This window comes from Triturus cristatus, chromosome 9, assembly GCF_964204655.1.
Source record: "Triturus cristatus chromosome 9, aTriCri1.1, whole genome shotgun sequence".
Taxonomy (NCBI): Eukaryota; Metazoa; Chordata; class Amphibia; order Caudata; family Salamandridae; genus Triturus; species Triturus cristatus.
The window spans coordinates 942,506,311-942,523,076 of record NC_140592.1 but is presented as its reverse complement, the minus strand read 5'-3'; the positions used below and the strand labels follow the sequence as shown (position 1 = coordinate 942,523,076).

The window sequence follows — 16,766 nt, the reverse complement described above, 5'->3', positions numbered from 1 at the left end:
CCAGAGCACAGGGCACATGGTTTAGAAGTTTCACGGTAGACTGTCCTCTTTAGAGGCTGGGCCAAGACTCATTACTCCAGGCCAGATTTCGGCCACCATCTTTTTTGTTTACATGTACACCACCTGAGACCAACAATATGCACTGTAGTCTTGGCCCTACCTAAAATGGGGCAGAAAAGCTCAAACAGCAAAAACTTCCCTACTGCGTTGACACATGGGCCAGCCATGAAGCATCAAACGAACACAATGCCAACCCCAAAAGTCTACATAAACCACAACACAATGTGTACAAACAGTACTCTGGTAGGTGGGCTCTAGAGATTGGATCATTGAAGGGTTATTTTTTTGGCGCTCGAGCCCGACTCTGGGGCACTGGCCAGGCAAACAGTGTCTTCACTTTGCTGTCCTGTATACCTGTCTCTGACGGGCAGATCAGCAGTCAGAGTCTAAAGGTTTGCGCCCTGCGTCTGAGGCGCTAATCAGACTGTATTTATGGTTTTTGATCCACCCTGCCGTTATCACGCGCCGGGCAACAGAAGAGGCTGCAGGTGCCGGCTGTGTGACAGAGTGGCCTGCGCTTCCATCTGCAATTACCTCTCCCCGTTTGCGAGGGCCTCCGCCAGGTACCCTGCAATGCAGCACTGAGTGCTCCGCGCTGTGATAAGTGGCTGCCTGGCTCTGCCGGTGCCAGGGGCGGGGAGGTGAAGCAAAGTCAGCTCAGCCGTGAACACTGGCTGCTGGCCTGGCTGGGCCGTTGCGACGCGGTTTCATCGGTCTCTTGTGAGGCGGGCTTCAGCCGCTGCCCGCTGGTCTGAGCTGGAGGCGCGAGGTGGCTTAAGGGTAAACATCCGGTGATTTCCAATTTGGCCCCACCCTGCTTCCGCCCCCGCGTTTCTTTTTAGTGGTATCCTCTCTATTAAACGTAACTTTCGCGTCTCATTTAACGCCTGACCTTAGGTTTGAGGAATATGTGTTTTTTTCCATTGTTTCGGAGCGCTTTAAAACACTGTAAATCATTTTCAAAATCTCAGTTTTTCAGGTGGATGTTAAATATACAGAGATTCATAGTGACGGTATGACTAGACCCCTAAGCCCACCGTAGCAATTCCCTACCTCTGCAATACTTAAACATACTGTTTAAGATCTCGGTGTACTCTGACGGTCTCCTGCTCATCCAAATTCCTATACACAATGTGATTTTTTTCTCTCCAAATAGTCTTTATTTGCTACTATGCAGTTCAATACGCAAGAATAGACCTTTATCCAGGCCAGTGAAAAATTCTTACCTTACTTCAGGAAGACCCCATACTCCCCTACCCACCGGCACGCTAATGTGGCTACCATTGGCCCTTGACATGTTTTGGATACCCCAAGCAGGGACATTGCTATTTGCCTGGTTCTGCGTCATAAGGCAGCAGCAATAACAGAAAGTGAACATGGCTCTAAGAGCCCTCTTTAATAACTTTCTGTATACCTCTGCATAGAGATTCTAAGTGCAGTAAATGTTAGATCTTACTATTACTTGATTTAAGGGTACACATTTTACTGACTTCGGAAAGGACGGAAGGCTAAGGCCCAGAATTATCATTATTTGTAGTCACGCAATGCAGCAAGACAACTTGCTGCGCTGCGCCAAATGGAGAGTGCGGGAATGCGCTATATCTATCAAAATATGGTGCATTCCTGCTCTCTCTCCCTGCACTGGTGCATTGTGTGCTGTCTAGCACCAATGCAGACACCCTTGTGAAGGAAGGGACACTGTCCTGCACAAGAACAATCCTTATAGGCGTTTTCCTCTTTCTAAGTGGGCTTCAAAATGCAACACACTTAGCAAGAGGAAGCAACAAAGAGAAATAGAGATATTTCTCCTCGTTGCACCTCTAACATGAAGGCGTACAATTTTTACACATTTCCAAATTTACCAGTCTTGGTAAATCTGACAATGCTCCAGAAGGCATGGGTAGATGAATGGGAACACCCACTCTCCACCCATGTAACACCTTCCCGACGCAGATTAATGCAAAGCAGTGACTTGCGCCGCCTTGCATTACTCCAGTTTACGAAGCCACACAGGACCACCATGCTTGGTTTGGTAAATCTGACTTAACTATTGCTTTGCCCTTGGGCCACCTTGAGTGACGCAAAGGCAACGCAATCCATTGATAAATCTGGTCCTGAGTTTGCAGATGTTAATTGTGGGAGATAATTCACAGAGACTCTCTTGCTGGCCACTTCCTGCTATTCTCCTAATCAGCTAGGAATAGGACATTGTTTTAGAAACTAAGGGTGAGACAAGCGGTCGTCCCTTTAATGTAGGCGCTGGTGAAACTGTGTGATGTTATTTCTGTGATCCCTGGCTTTTTTGTTAAGATGTCAGCTGAGCCCTTTTAGTTTAAATTTTCATGGGAGGTATCAAGGTAGTTTAATAACACATTCAAAACAACTAGGTGATATGATGGGCATTTTGCAGCACCCAATCAGCACAGTCAGTTGCATGCAGCAACCCGCACCTTATCCAGCCGGACCTCCTAAGGTGCACTGAGACTTACTGTAAGTGGGCCTGGGAAGGTATCTGGTAGGGTTAGAGAAGTTACATATACTTTGCTCCAAATCCCAAATGCATTTTGGGAAAACACACCAGGGCTTTAAGTGGGCCTGGTCTAAGACCCAGTACTAATTAAAAATGGACATTGAAATAGGTCCCCATCAGGTCCTATATTAATGTCTTTAACTTTCTAACCAATGAATGTAAAAAAGAGTAAATGTTGGCAAATTAATTCCTTTTTACATTGCACGTGTTTTATTTTATCTTGCCTCCCTTTGGAGTATTTGCTAATTCCAGGATGGTGTGTTTCTGTATTTTTCATGTAACATATTACTCTTGTACAGTGCATACTTTGAAATGAGTCCCTCCAGGTGTTCACAATGGGCCACCATGGGAGTTCTGGAGTTGGGGCTGAATGCCTGTTTCTCACAGTTTCTCACAGCGCCTGTCAGTGGATGAGAAAGGTGTTCACAATACATGGTCATCCAAACCTTGGCCTCTCTGCAGAGCATGCAGAGCAGTGGTCATGTGTTCCATTGCAAATGTGATTCTGTGTGCATGGGTTTGAAGCGAAAATATTGATAGGGCAAAATTAAAAGTAAAGGCAGTGTTTATTGGTGAGTGGGTGCAGTGTGTGTTTGGGGTTGTGAAGTGAAGGAGATGCAAGGAAGTGCATTAAGGAGAGAGTGAAAAGGCAGTGTTGAAGAAAGAGATGAGTTTAAGATATGCAGATAGCGGCGATATGGAGAGAAAAAGAGCATACACGTTCTGGACAACGGCAACTCTGTCTACATGGGAGTCACCACCCAGTTACTAAACAGACTGAAGACCATCTAGAACTTAGCAGCCAGGCTCATCCTCGACCTACCTAGGTGAGCCAACATCACCCACCACCTCAAACAACTCCACTGTCTCCCCATACACAAAAGGTGCCAGTTCAAAATGCTGACCCACACCTACAAAGCCTTGCACAATCAAGGACCACCCTACCTAGACCACAGACTGAACCTCCACACACTCAGCAGACACCTGCGCTCTGCCTCCTTCTCCCTCGCCCACACCCGTACTACCACCGAAGCAGAAGCAGCGGCCATTCTTTCTCCTACCTGGTCGCAAAAACCTGGAACAGTCTCCCCCTCCACTTACAGACCACACCCGCTCTGCAGGAACTCAGACACGGACTAAAGATTGGTTTGTTCGACAAACAGCGACCAGTAGCAGCCCCCCCACCCCTCCTTCCAGCACCTGGATACTCTTGAGGGTCATAGGCAGTGCTTTACAAATCCTGATTGCTTGATTGACTGACAGAGTTACCATAACAGGAGTGATTGAGACACCCTGAAGATCATTACCCCATCCACAGACCTCACTAATGTTTAATTCAGTCTTGTGATTTCAAAATGAAAACAATTTCAATATAAATTATTTACAACAAAATCATTGTTGTTACTCATTTATCTTAAACAGCTAACAACCACGGACAAAGCCGATAGTCCTGGCTGGTTTTAGGTGTATGTCAGTTGTTATGCTATATATCTGGATGCAATAACAGAAAGCTCGGATAGGAACCAAAATAAAGGTCAGGTGGCACACTGGCAATCACAAACCTTCACTTTAAATGTTTAAGCCACACCCTTAACTACATAGGTCACACCCATTTTAGGGACCCTCCTCCCCACCTTTTCATCCCACTTAAGGCCCTGGAACACACAGTGGGGTTGCCAGAGCCTCTGATTGTTATGAGGAGACCGGTGCACAGCTAATAAAGCATTCTCACCCTGCTCTACCCCACCGATGCAGTGGTGCTAGAACAATTTTCAGAGTAGGGTACATCACTGAAGTCATAGGGCTTGAGAAAAATCCAAACGCCACACAAAGAACAACTGTAGCAAATGTATTTAGCAAGAGTGGTAAGTGTGTGTATAGCTGGGTTAGCAATTTGAAGCATACTGTTGCAAATATAGTACTAAAGATTGGTATGCATGCAAACTGTCATTAACAGACAACACACTTGCCATTTAAATGTCTCCATATATGCACAGACGTACAGTTTTACTGATAAAGCAATATAGCACACAAACTTTATGAAGAAATAAAGTTTCAGCAAAAGTTTATCAATTGTGCATCACCAAGTAATGAGTATAGATTTGATTTGATCCTATTAAGTCTTTGTTTCCATCACACTTCAGATTTTTTTTTTATGTGCTTTATTTGGGATGTCCTAACAGCTGATATATTCCGAAATAATTGTACAGTTCATGTACAGGTATTTACATTTTGTTGCATGTAAGAAAAAAATTACATCATATAGCCTTTACTTTCATACTCTCTGCATCACAACCAGATTGTTGTAGTTTACTTTACAAAATCATTTCACTTTGCAGAAAGAGAAGTTGAACACCAATATCCATTTTTTTAAAAAGCAGCAATTTGTCAGAAGACATAATTTGTGATTTGACCTCTGTCTTAAAAGCACAGGAATGTCGTTTTTAGGTCTCGCCTGAGCCAGCGCATGCGCTACTCTGACGAGACATTTAGTGAGTGGGCTTTTAAACGTCCAACCACAGCTTTTTCGGTGGCATGGAGCATGTGGTTACACGCAGAGGCACCATCTGACTTTCCTCTTGCTCTCCCAGCGCACGCGCACCACTCGCGTGTTTTTTTTCTTTTCTCTTTGCTCGCGTGCGTGCACACAACTCCCGGTCGCGGCCGCACGTTTTTTCTTTTTGCCTGAGCGCATGCACACAACTCCCGGTCGCGGCCGCACGTCATGCTTGTTGCGCCGCCAATGCTTGTTTGCTTAGCGACTCTTCATTCGATTGCTCATACACTTCTTGGCCACTTGTTAGTTTTCCTTAGTTGGTGGAATCTTTTGCACACTCATTGGTCTACTTGTTTTCCTTCGGTCGATGTCTTTGTGAGCACTGCAGCCCAAACAACTTTGCCTTTCTATTCGTCATATCCTGTTGTCTTTTGCTTTAGATGATTTATTTGTTTTTGTGCTACTCAGTCTGCCTACTTCCCTCCAGTAGAGATGCACGTGTTTAAATTACATTTCTATAGTGCTTTTTAACCTGACGAGGCGTTACTTACTCGGTTCCATTCACCTTTGTAGGTATTTGTGCTCGTCTGCTTCCAACCCCTCTGGGAGCATTTTCTTTGAATCTCGTATTGTTTACCTGCTTGCTGCTTGTTCAGGGGACACCTGTGTGCCCCTGCTCTCTCCTGGTGGCCTCCATGGGCACCTTCCGACTGCTGCTCCTCTGGGTGACGTCAGCAGACACCCCATTTTGCTTGCACTTTCACCTACACTCAGTTGTTAGTTGATCTATTAGTTTGTCACCACCTTTCCTTACTCCCTCGTCACTGCTTTCCTTGTCCTGTTTTCTCAGTGTGCAAGCTCGCCTCCCACCCTGCCTGTAGCCTGCTTGCTTCTCAATTACTCACTTGTCAGTTCATTTGCTGCAGCCTTTGGAGCTCTGCCCATACGTCGTGCAGGAGCTGTGGTCCAAGCCTCGCCTTCACCTGTTAGAGTCTGCCAAGCACCGCTAGAGGAGGAGGAAGCAGTTGGGAACCCTGGCTCCCGAGAGCATGGGGAGGATGGAGGCTCTCGGAGGCCCCAGAGCTTCTCGAATGCTGTTGAGTCATGGGAGGGCACACAATTCATAGGGGCTTAGAAGGAGATTCTCTTTTGTTGAATAGATAGTCCACCTCAGCCTCCAAAATGAAAAGATACTTTAGTTACCTTTACACAAATTCATATTTTCCATCTTTTAGTGCCTGCTGCTTTCTGCTAGGGCTGGTATATTGTAACGATTCCACACCCTAGCCCATTGATGGGGCGCTGGCAGGGCGAATGACTGAAACAAGGGCTGTGTTCACGTCACATTTAAACGGTCCCAGTGAGGACGGCAAAAATAGCCAAGTCCTAGAACTAAGGCTCGGCTGTTTCTGGGACGGGCGTGGAGGGCAGAGAATGCAAAGGACTCTGGGGCATATTATCAAGACGGGTGATAAAAGTATCGAGGCTTTAGCGGCAGAAAACTGCAGCTAAAGCGGTGATAAGGGGATTGATAATATGCCCTATGAAAATCCAATTGAAACCCAGGTTAGATGTCCTTCACTATCGATGTCCTTCATTATCGCCGCTTTAGCAACAGTTTTCTGCCGCTAAAGCGCTGATAATTTTATCGCCTGTCTTGATAATATGCCCCTCTGTTTTTCCCTTCTTGCCCAGAGAAGACAAGGGATAATTTTAGCAACGGAATGCGATAATAATCATAAATCGCGCTTAGCGCGTTTTCCTGTATCGCCGTCTGTCGTTGATTGACATCGCCGTGTTAGCGGCGTATTAGCAACGCCTTGCTCAGAGGCGATGTCAAAACCAGCGATATACGGCGATAAGCAACAATAGCGTGAGAAATCATGCGATGATTTCTCAGCGCTAATGAAATGCTTGCTAATATGCAAGTGTGAACCTAACCAGACAATCCACCTCCCATGCAAAAGTTGGTTAAGTCACCTTTCAAACAGGTGTTAGATTCCTGCGATGACCGCGGTAAAGCATATTAGCGTGTTCTTGTAGATAGAGCGAAGAAAAAAACGCCGCTTTTTCGGCGATATGTGCCGAAAAAGTGGCGATAGATTTCTTGATAATATGCCCCAAGGACAGTCTGTGTTCCCTTCTCCTGCTCTGCTGCTGCCCCCGTGTCTTTTGTTCTTCCTCTTAGTCCCTCTCTTTCTCTCTCTGTCTCACTCCCCCTCATTTGCTAAAAACTATGGGGCATATTATCAAGAAAACTATTGCCACTTTTTCGGCACATATCGCCGAAAAAGCAGCGATTTTTTCTTCGCACTATCTACAAGAACACGCTAATATGCTTTAGCGCTTGTTTTCTCGAGATAGCTGCTTTTTTTTTCCTGCTTTGCTTGTCAGCAATATTTATAGCTAATGACATGAAAAGTAGGCGTCTCCTCATCAATACTACCTGAAAACAGTCGCAAACCAAACATCGCACTATTTACAATCCTGCCCCGGACACGCGAAGGGATATGAAAAGCCGCGCTATCGCAGGAATCCAGCACCTGTTTGAAAGGTGACTTAACCACCTTTTGCATGGGAGGTGGATTGTCTGGTTAGGTTCACACTTGCATATTAGCAAGCATTTTATTAGCACTGAGAAATCATCGCATGATTTCTCACGCTATTGCTGCTTATCGCCATATACAGCTGGTTTTGACATCGCCTCTGAGCAAGGCGTTGCTAATACGCCACTAACACGGCGATGTCAACCAGCGATAAATGGCGATACAAGAAAATGCGCTAAGAGCGATTTGCGATTATTATCGCATTCCGTTGCTAATATGCCCCCGTGACTTTAAGTTAAGAAACACTCTTACCCTTTCTTTTCCTTTATTTGTCCCCTGTGAAATGGATCCAAAACAGAAAAGCCTATGAAATGCAGAGACTAGTGGAACGCAGACTAGTTTGTACATAAATGTGTAAACTGCTGCGTTTCTCTGCAAATTTTATTTTTTTCTCCTCTGAACAAAATGCAACAAATATATTTCATTAGGGGGACACGAGGGAAGCTCGGGACATCCGCCCACCCTAATAAACAGTTACCAGCAAACTTTTGCGCTCTTGCGTGTAACAGGTTGTTAAAAAAAATCTACTTATAAAGCACCTGTGATCTCTCCATGTGTCCTTGTGCTGCAGCTGCACCCTGCTCACCGCCATGTCCGTCCTTCCTCCATCTCACACTCTGTGCCTGCACTTTTCTTTTACAAGTCATCACTGTCGCTGTGTTAGTTCAGTTGCACCAAGTAATCTGGACTTCAGCTCAGAATGCATCAGGTGGTTCAATTCAAATAGGCAGAGCTGCGCTGCGATATTGGGTACACCGAGTCACCCAGTACCTCACTCCAGTGTCTGCGCCGCTTGCCAGTTAGGGCACCAGTATATACGTTTTTATCCAAAATGTTCAGTTGTTTCTTGTAAAGGCCTAAATATGGAAATGTCGTCTTTTTCTGACATTTTTCTATTCCAAAGGGCAGCCTCAGGTACTGAGAGGAAAAAAAAGGTTAAAAATACGCAAAATAAATACATTACGTAATGCAAGACAGAGTGGTTGCAAAGTGGCCAGATTTTATTGACAACCACACACATTTGCGCCACTTTACAGAGCTTGCCAGTGAAGCGCTAATTTCATTTTCTTTTCTTTTTATTTAATAAGTCGTTCAGTTATACATAATATGATCTTAATTATAAATAAGGTAACAAAAATGCTTATAACACTCTTTAATTATAACTCTGCAACGTGCTGCACACAACCCACACTACTCTACAACATCGCTTAGACACATTAGCAAAGCCAATAACTCTGGCTAAACACTTATAAGGTTCCAAAGGCGAGACCTATTGGCTATGCCAATGCTTGTTTTGTTTGGAAAAAAATGTATTTGATTTTTCAGATGACACTTTACCCCTCCTGTCCCCCCCACACCCTCCAAACATGTAGTTTTTTTAAAGTAAGAAAAAGATCTTGCAAGCGACAGTGCTCGCCCAGCCTCAGGGGAGACTGGATGTACTGGATTCAATGTAATTGTAGGAAATTCTTATTGACCTTGATATAGTGTCGTACCACATGATCATTGTGGGTAGTTTTCAACGTGGAAGGCCTATATTAACTAAAGGTTGATGAGAAAATTCACTTGTAGTGGCTGGGGGCAGATTGAGTCCACTTACACTATGTGCCACTTGTACAGAACATCAAGTACCTTCTGAATCTGTTTGCCGGGGGAATGTAAACTGGTGTAAAGAAGTCACTTGTACGCTGCATACTGTTCTCAGTAGCATGAAGTCATCCAAGGAAGCTGACTTACAGGCTTACATGGTCAGCAGCCAACTTTCGAGCACACAGGCAGCTTTAGTACCAGTTGCAATTGGTCAAACCTGCCAGCGCTCCTTAACACTGGTCCCTGCGGCAGTGCATTCATCAGTCAACCTGCTAGATTGTGGTGCAGCGGGGAACATTGCCAGAAATGGCGACCAAGCACAGGCTCTTCTGAGCAGCTCAATTGACCTAACTGAAAAATCCTCATTGCGTCTTCACTTGCTGCGCCGCACCAATGCAGCAGCGGAGTCTGCAGATGTATCCCTCCTCACCCCCGGCCATCAATCACTGTGTATCTCGATCAAGGGCCTTGTGCTCAGCTCAAATCAATCTCAGAGTGATGTGCAGTTCATGAGCCTTCGGCTGGTTCTGAGCAGAGGGACGCTGGCCAGGACAAGAACGTATGGAAATAAGGCAGCTGCCGTGATGTGTATGTGAACAGATGAGATGAATGGGATGCAGTATGTGAGATGTGAAGTATGCATGCAGGGGGGGGGCATCTGGCACCCGCACCCTGTGCCCTAGTGAAGAGCTCTGGCCTTTCTGTGGGAGTCAGGTAATCCTGTATTGTGGCTTCCTGACTAGGTGTGTCTATTTAGACACCACGGGCAGTCGTCTGCTTGTGTTTATCAGTTTATGGGGTTAACGTCATACTGGGGCGACCAACTCACTCCAGGTCATTATGGACATGGTCTCCAGTTCTGAACCTTTCACCTACAAATCATTGATTTCAGGGGTGCTAGGCTAATTCATTCAAATGAGGCATAGCAAGACAACAACACCCGGAATGCATTTGGCTATCACACAAAAGTCAGGACTAGAAACAGTGCCCGTAATGACTTGGAGGGAGGTGGTCACACTACCACACTACAACATGCAGAGGAGGGGTTGCAGCACCTAGCATAGAATATTATAATCTGATGCAATTATTGAATGCTGCAGAGAGCGGTCAGGGTACTTTTGTAGAATATATTCACTTCCTTACTTCGCAGCAGGAAAGTTATACCACACAGTCCCATAAATTCTGCAAAATCTAATATCAAAAGATATCGTCACAGGACCAGTCAGACTATAGTCTGAGATGGACACCTCAGCATTGTTATGAGGCCATAGTAACAGCAGGCTTTGTGCAATGTAAATGCACATAACATAATATAACATAACAAAACCTTACCCATGACATATCCTAACGTAACGTGACATGTAATATAACATGATATGACACTACATCACATGACCTAATACCGAGTCACAGGGAATGCATATATGTCAGCGGGCAAAGGTGGCCCCTTAGCTGGCTGTCTGTGTTGCCACATTGGGCACACTGGATTCATTTAGCACACACCATAACTGCATACAACAAAGGGGGAGCCTGTTCTGCTTACTCAAAGTTCCAACTCTCACGAGGTGATACAACCAGCCCTGGGAAATATTGAAATCTCAGCACTGAAATGTAGGGAGCAGAGCAAGTGATTCCAGCCCCCCCGAGAGGGGCGTGCCCTCAAAAGAGCTGGAAATTACGCTTTATTTTACAGCAACATCTTTCAGATGCACTGTTAAGGCCTTTGTAAAGGTTCTGAATAGAAACGCAGGAAATATTGCAGCTCATCAGAGTAAGGTGCTGCATCCAAGAACATTATTTCTCAACAGCAGTAAATCATATCTGTGCTTATAAGGACGTTGTGTGCTTCTTCCCCAGGGCTGTTTTCCCTCTGCTAATCCACCCTGAAAGCAGGTATAGGCCCTGCCACCGACCCAAGGTTTTATTGTGTTCCAAGTGGCAAACGCCACCATCTTCTTGGCAATCTGTTTATAGTAAAGAACCGCCCAGGTCAGAATGATGCACTCCATGTTTGCTCCACTCTTTATATGCAGCCTTTCTAAATGTAAACTTGCCAGCATCTTTCCACCGCAAAGCCTGGTGAGATGTGCGTAGCGTAGGATGGTATGTTATTATTATTATTATTTTTGAGGTAGAGTTCCACACTCACAGTAGTTTCTTGGCTTTATGGATAAAATAACAAAACTCCATATGAATACAGAATGAGGAAAAGCAAATAATAACTGCTGGGACCAAATTAATAATTAAATGGAATGGTCTTTAGCAAACAGTGAACACACTGTGGGTGAGGAAGAGAACATACATCCTGTGTAAGGTAATTCCAGGTCTTTCCTGTGGTCACATACAAAGCTTATGGCCCGTCAGGGGAAGTAAGCACTATGTAAATCTACAATACAATACAAAAGATCAGATGTGATACAACCAATGGTTGGTAGGTTGCAAAGTACACTGTGGCCTATTAGGAGCACGTTTGGATGTCTTTAAAATAGGGATGGCTTGTGGTTGTCTAGTCGAAGATAATAGGAGACGTAAACAAGGCACATTCTCTGACAGGCATCCAATGCAAAACATGTAAAATTAGAATTGAATGATCCCTTTTTTCTGTTGTGGGTGACAAACTGCAGCATTCTGAGCCACCTGCAACATTGTTATCAGTTTGTCTGAGAGACCAGGTAGATTCAATTACTGTAGACCAGCCGAAGCATTCGAAAAAGGCACATGATGTTCAAAATCAACTAAATCTTTTTTAGCACTTTAATCTGCTCGAAGCAGGAGCTAGGCACCTTTGCTAGTTGTACCTCCAGGGATAGCTATGTCTCAGTGAGAATGACAGCGTTGCTGACAGTGCAGAGCCCAGGATTCCAGACCAGGATGCTGGATTCCGTTTAACATGGTTATTCCTGGTGATGAACTCAGACTTTGATGGACCAAGCTTCAGGAAGTTAGATGACATCAACCACCGAATAATGGCTTAGGCATTTGTAAGATCCTCCTGATGTGACAGAGCTAATACCTACGGAGGCTTAACGGGGGTATGTTTGTAGAGCAGGGTACATATGGTATTGAGATCCAGCCAAATGTAACAGATGCCCCAGTGTATATGTTAAATAATAGAGGTGATAAAACATGGCCTGACAGAACACTACAGATGATCTTGTTAGACTCAGATTTAAGAGGGGGAAGGATAATTGTTTGCCCCCTCCTGGTAAAAAAAATACTTTATTCACTTAAGAACAATGTTGCCAATTCCTATTTTTTGAGATCCAGCTTTGAGAATGGAGTGATCAACGTAGTTACCAAAAACTTTTAAATAGCGATAAAAGAAAGTGCAACAGGGTTGAGCATCAATAATTTCATTATTTTAGATGGTCAAACAAATTGGATGGAGAACCTCATATGATTGATGGTTCCTTCTAGTTCCTATGAGGTGGCTTTCTTAAAATAAAGTAGCCTGTGAGGATTAATAGGTTCTGGGAGATGTGGGTCCCAATCTTGTCTTATTAATGAGTTGGACACCGAGAAGACATTCAAAATATTTGCTTGGTAGAGGCGTGGGAACATGGCAGCCAACTAGAGTAGCCGGTTGGTAGCTCCCTCATACGGGTTAACTCTAGCACAAAGTTTTCCCCCACCGCCACGTGCCTGTCTCCAGTCACCTTTTGGCAGCGTTTGGTGCCATGGAGGTGGTAACATGATCCTCTGATTATGGCTAGTGTTTTATGAGGGAGATGTTGAGGCCAATGTTGTTTGCTGGGTTAAGCTGGTTCTGGGCAGCCAGAAAGCTCTGTAGGGAACTCCGTGCTGTGCATCTCACACAAACGCAGCACCGGCAGAGTCAGCACAGGCTCCACACATCCCGGCTGGCAAGTAGACTGAGGGGGGTGAGTGCAAATGTGTGATCAGTGCGTTCATGCATACAAGGTGAATGGTAAGTGTAAATAATAAGAAATAACAACTTACCTTGCATGCTGCACGAAGTCCGACGTCCTTCTCATTCCATTTGTGTTCTGCTCCAGCAAATTCCCCTAACCAATCCTGATGCTGCTCTCACCAGCATGAGAGCAGTGCAAATATTGGAGGGAGCGGCTTCTCTCAGCGCTCCCGAGGGCACTGGAGACGTGCTATTGCTCTAACCCAGCTGTCTTAAGACAGCTAGGTCAGAGAAGTTTAAAATGCGCATCTCTGGCTGGCTTTCGCAAGATGGCCGGCCAAAAAGACATGCACACTTTTAGCTTGGGAGCTAACAGTAGCTTCTACCTCAGAAAGAGTTATGAGTGCTTTTAAGTTAGACTGCTGGGCATGGTTCAACATATAATGAAAGTGTTGCCCAACAAATTGGTAAAAAGCCCCGGTAGTGGCAAAGCTATCCTCATTGTAGAAGTCCTGAAAAAACTACTGGAAGACCTCTTGAATGCCTTCCAGGTCTACAACAAGCTCCCCCTTTTCTCTCCTGATCTGCTGGATGATATTCAGACTGGCACTGTCCTTGACTCTAAAGAAGAGCATTCCACCCATCTCTTCACTGTTCTCAAAGCTTGCCAATTGCCGAGCACTACACTTTTTAAGCACCTTACCCCTTATGCACTTCCTGAGCAAGGCCGGCAAGACAGCCAACCGCTCCACAAGAAATTACGTCCGCTGCCCATCACTAGCGATTATACTTTTCCCCAAACAAGTCTCCAAGGATCTAAGGGTTAAGTGAGCCTCGGTCCCCTCCAGTGTAGCTACCCTCTGTTGATAGGCTACAAACAGCGATGTATGTCCCCGACAGAAAGCCTTAAGGGCATCCCAGACAACTGTGATAGCAGTTGAGCTGATTTTGACCTCCAGAAACTCATGTAGAAGTATGTTCATAGCGCGAATATAGTCCTCTTCTAACACAGGGGCGTAACAAAGGCCTCCACAGCCACCGCGGTGCGGGGAGGCCCCACGCTCCAGGGGCCCCCCTCAAGTTTTGTTGCGTCACTGTACAGAGCCACGGTGCCACATTGTCTTCAGTGACGTTGCTTCTGTTTGTTTGTATGTTTATGCAGTGCTGAATTTTGCAATAGTAAATCGGGTAATTGCCATCGCTCTCTGTCCCAGAGTACCCCGCCTTAGTTTAATACTTGACATGTTTTCTCAGTTCTGTAAAAAGTGACAAGAAGTGCTGAGAGCTATTGTGTCTTATCTGCCATCGTGTGCGAGTCTTTTTCAGGAAGGAGTGGTCTTCGTCAGCCTTCTTGCGGCTTCAAAGATTGTTTGACAGCCTTTTTACTTCGGCTTCATAAACATGGATTCCTTTGAGTTCTTGTGCGAGCCCACTACTGTATTAAGAATATATTGCCATCATGGAGTGTGTAGGCGCGTGCATCTCCTGGGCACGACCGTGACCTCTGCTGGCCCAGCTGGTCACAGACACAGAAGCGAGCCAACAGAACGACACCACCCAAGTATATCCTGTACAATTAATATTCCACTGTGCTAACGGATATAAATTAGCTGTACACACCCGTTCCATTCGTTAGCAAAATGTCCCTCGCTGAGACCACTAAAACAAATGTTTGAAAGAACCGGTCAAACGTTCCAGTTCCTTCCAGTGATGTATTTCAAGGGTTCCATATCCAGCCTACGATTGTATGAAGCAATGCATGTTGTCATGTATAAAAAACCAGGAAGCATGTTATAAACAGTCCTTGTTAACTTACCTTCTAAAACACATCCCCTCTACTCTATAATGTGCACATTCGTCAGGAATGTTTTGCTGAAAGTATGTTTGTAATGCGCTATGGACTGTGTGTTTGTGCGCACTGAAGGGTGTTTTAGTGCTATGCACTGTGTGTGTGTGTGCGCTGGAGAGTGTTTTAGTGCTATGCACTGTGTGTGTGCATAATGGAGGGTGCTTTAGCGCTATGCACTGTGTGTGTGTGCGCACTGGAGGGTGTTTTAGCGCTATACAACTGTGTGTGTGCTGGAGGGAATTTTAGCGCTATGCGCTTTGTGTGCGCACCGGAGGGTGTTTTAGCACTATGCACTGTGTGTGTACGTGTGCAGGAGGGTGCTTTAGCGCTATACACTGTGTGTGTGTGTGTGCGCGCCGGAGGGTGTGTAAATGCTATGCACTGTGTGTGTGCGTGCTGGAGGGTGTTTTAGCGCTATGCGCTGTGTGTGCGCGCGCACCGGAGGGTGTTTTAGTGCTATGCACTGTGTGTGTGTGCGTGCCGGAGGATGTTTAAATGCTATGCACTGTGTGTGTGCGCGCGCCGGAGCGTGCTTTAGTGCTATGCACTGTGTGTGTGCACGCTAGAGGGTGTTTTAGCGCTATACGCTGTGTGTGTGCGTGCACTGGAGGGTGTTTTTAGTCCTATGCACTGTGTGTGTGTGTGTGCGTGCCGGAGGGTGTTTAAATGCTATGCACTGTGTGTGTGCACGCGCCGGAGGGTGTTTTAGCACTATGCACTGTGTGTGTGCACGCACCGCAGGGTGTTTTAGCGCTATGCCCTGTGTGTGTGCGCGCTGGAGGGTGCTTTGGCGCTATGGACGTCTACATAATGGAAATAAAGGAATACGTGTACTTAGAAGGAAGCTGTAAAGCTGGAGACCATTTGGAGTCTGAGTTTAACTGGTAGGCAGGCAATTGTCAGGCTGGATGAACTTAGCTGACTTAAAGGACCATGTCTACTTGTAAAGCGCCTGGTCCCCAGTGTGTATCTTGGCGCTGTCAACATCTGATCTCATACTCCCTCTACCTATAAAAAAATAATTCCGGGGGTCTGATTGATATGTATTCACCAACAAGCTTTGAGCATTATCATTAATGGTGCCATACCTAACAAGCAAACAAACATTTGAAGTTGACTTATTTAGGAAAACTATGGGCCATATTGCATGAAATACATTGAAGCAAACCAGTACAAACAAAATTTGCATTCTTTTTTCACCAGTTTTTTGTTGTATTGCAGAAGGGGTCCCCGGTGTAGGAAGCTGGCTCTGTATATACTATACCAAAGTGAGGTATAGTGTGCACAGAGTCCAGTGGAACCCCAAAGGTAGGCAGAGGTAAAGTTAGATAGCACCTTACTCTCTATTTGTGGTAGTGTGGTCTAGCAGTCAGGCTTTATCAGGGGACAGTGTTAGGCATTTGTTGTACACATTCAGTCAGCAAATGATGTCACACACTCAAAGACTGAACTTCAGACCAATTGTTTTTGTATAAAAATATTCTTTTAGTTATTTTATTTCCTAGAACCAAGCAAGCCTGGCACAGGTAAGCAATAAATACTTTGCAGTAATAATTCAGTTTGTAACACAGTTTGGATTGCAATTGTAAATGTACTTTGATTTGACTTACAGTATTGTTTCAGAGAAATGCAATGCTTTGTAAATTCAGTACATAGACTTGAATGGGTTTTCAGTAAAATACCAGGTAAGTTACTTTTTGGATTACTTTTCTTACACAGAGTAGTATACCTAGATACTACTCTGGGACATTTCCTGTAAACAG

At 45.1% G+C, this 16,766-nt stretch overlaps 1 long non-coding RNA gene across 1 annotated transcript in view; it reads right to left on the bottom strand.

The window, feature by feature from the left end:
• LOC146799116 (uncharacterized) overlaps window positions 1–792 on the bottom strand; it is a 52,699-nt gene extending 51,907 nt beyond the window's left edge. The window contains exon 1 of the long non-coding RNA XR_014969237.1: window positions 595–792. This is a non-coding gene — a long non-coding RNA (uncharacterized LOC146799116). The remainder of the gene's footprint in view (window positions 1–594) is intronic.
• Between the last annotated feature and the right edge of the window lie 15,974 nt (window positions 793–16,766).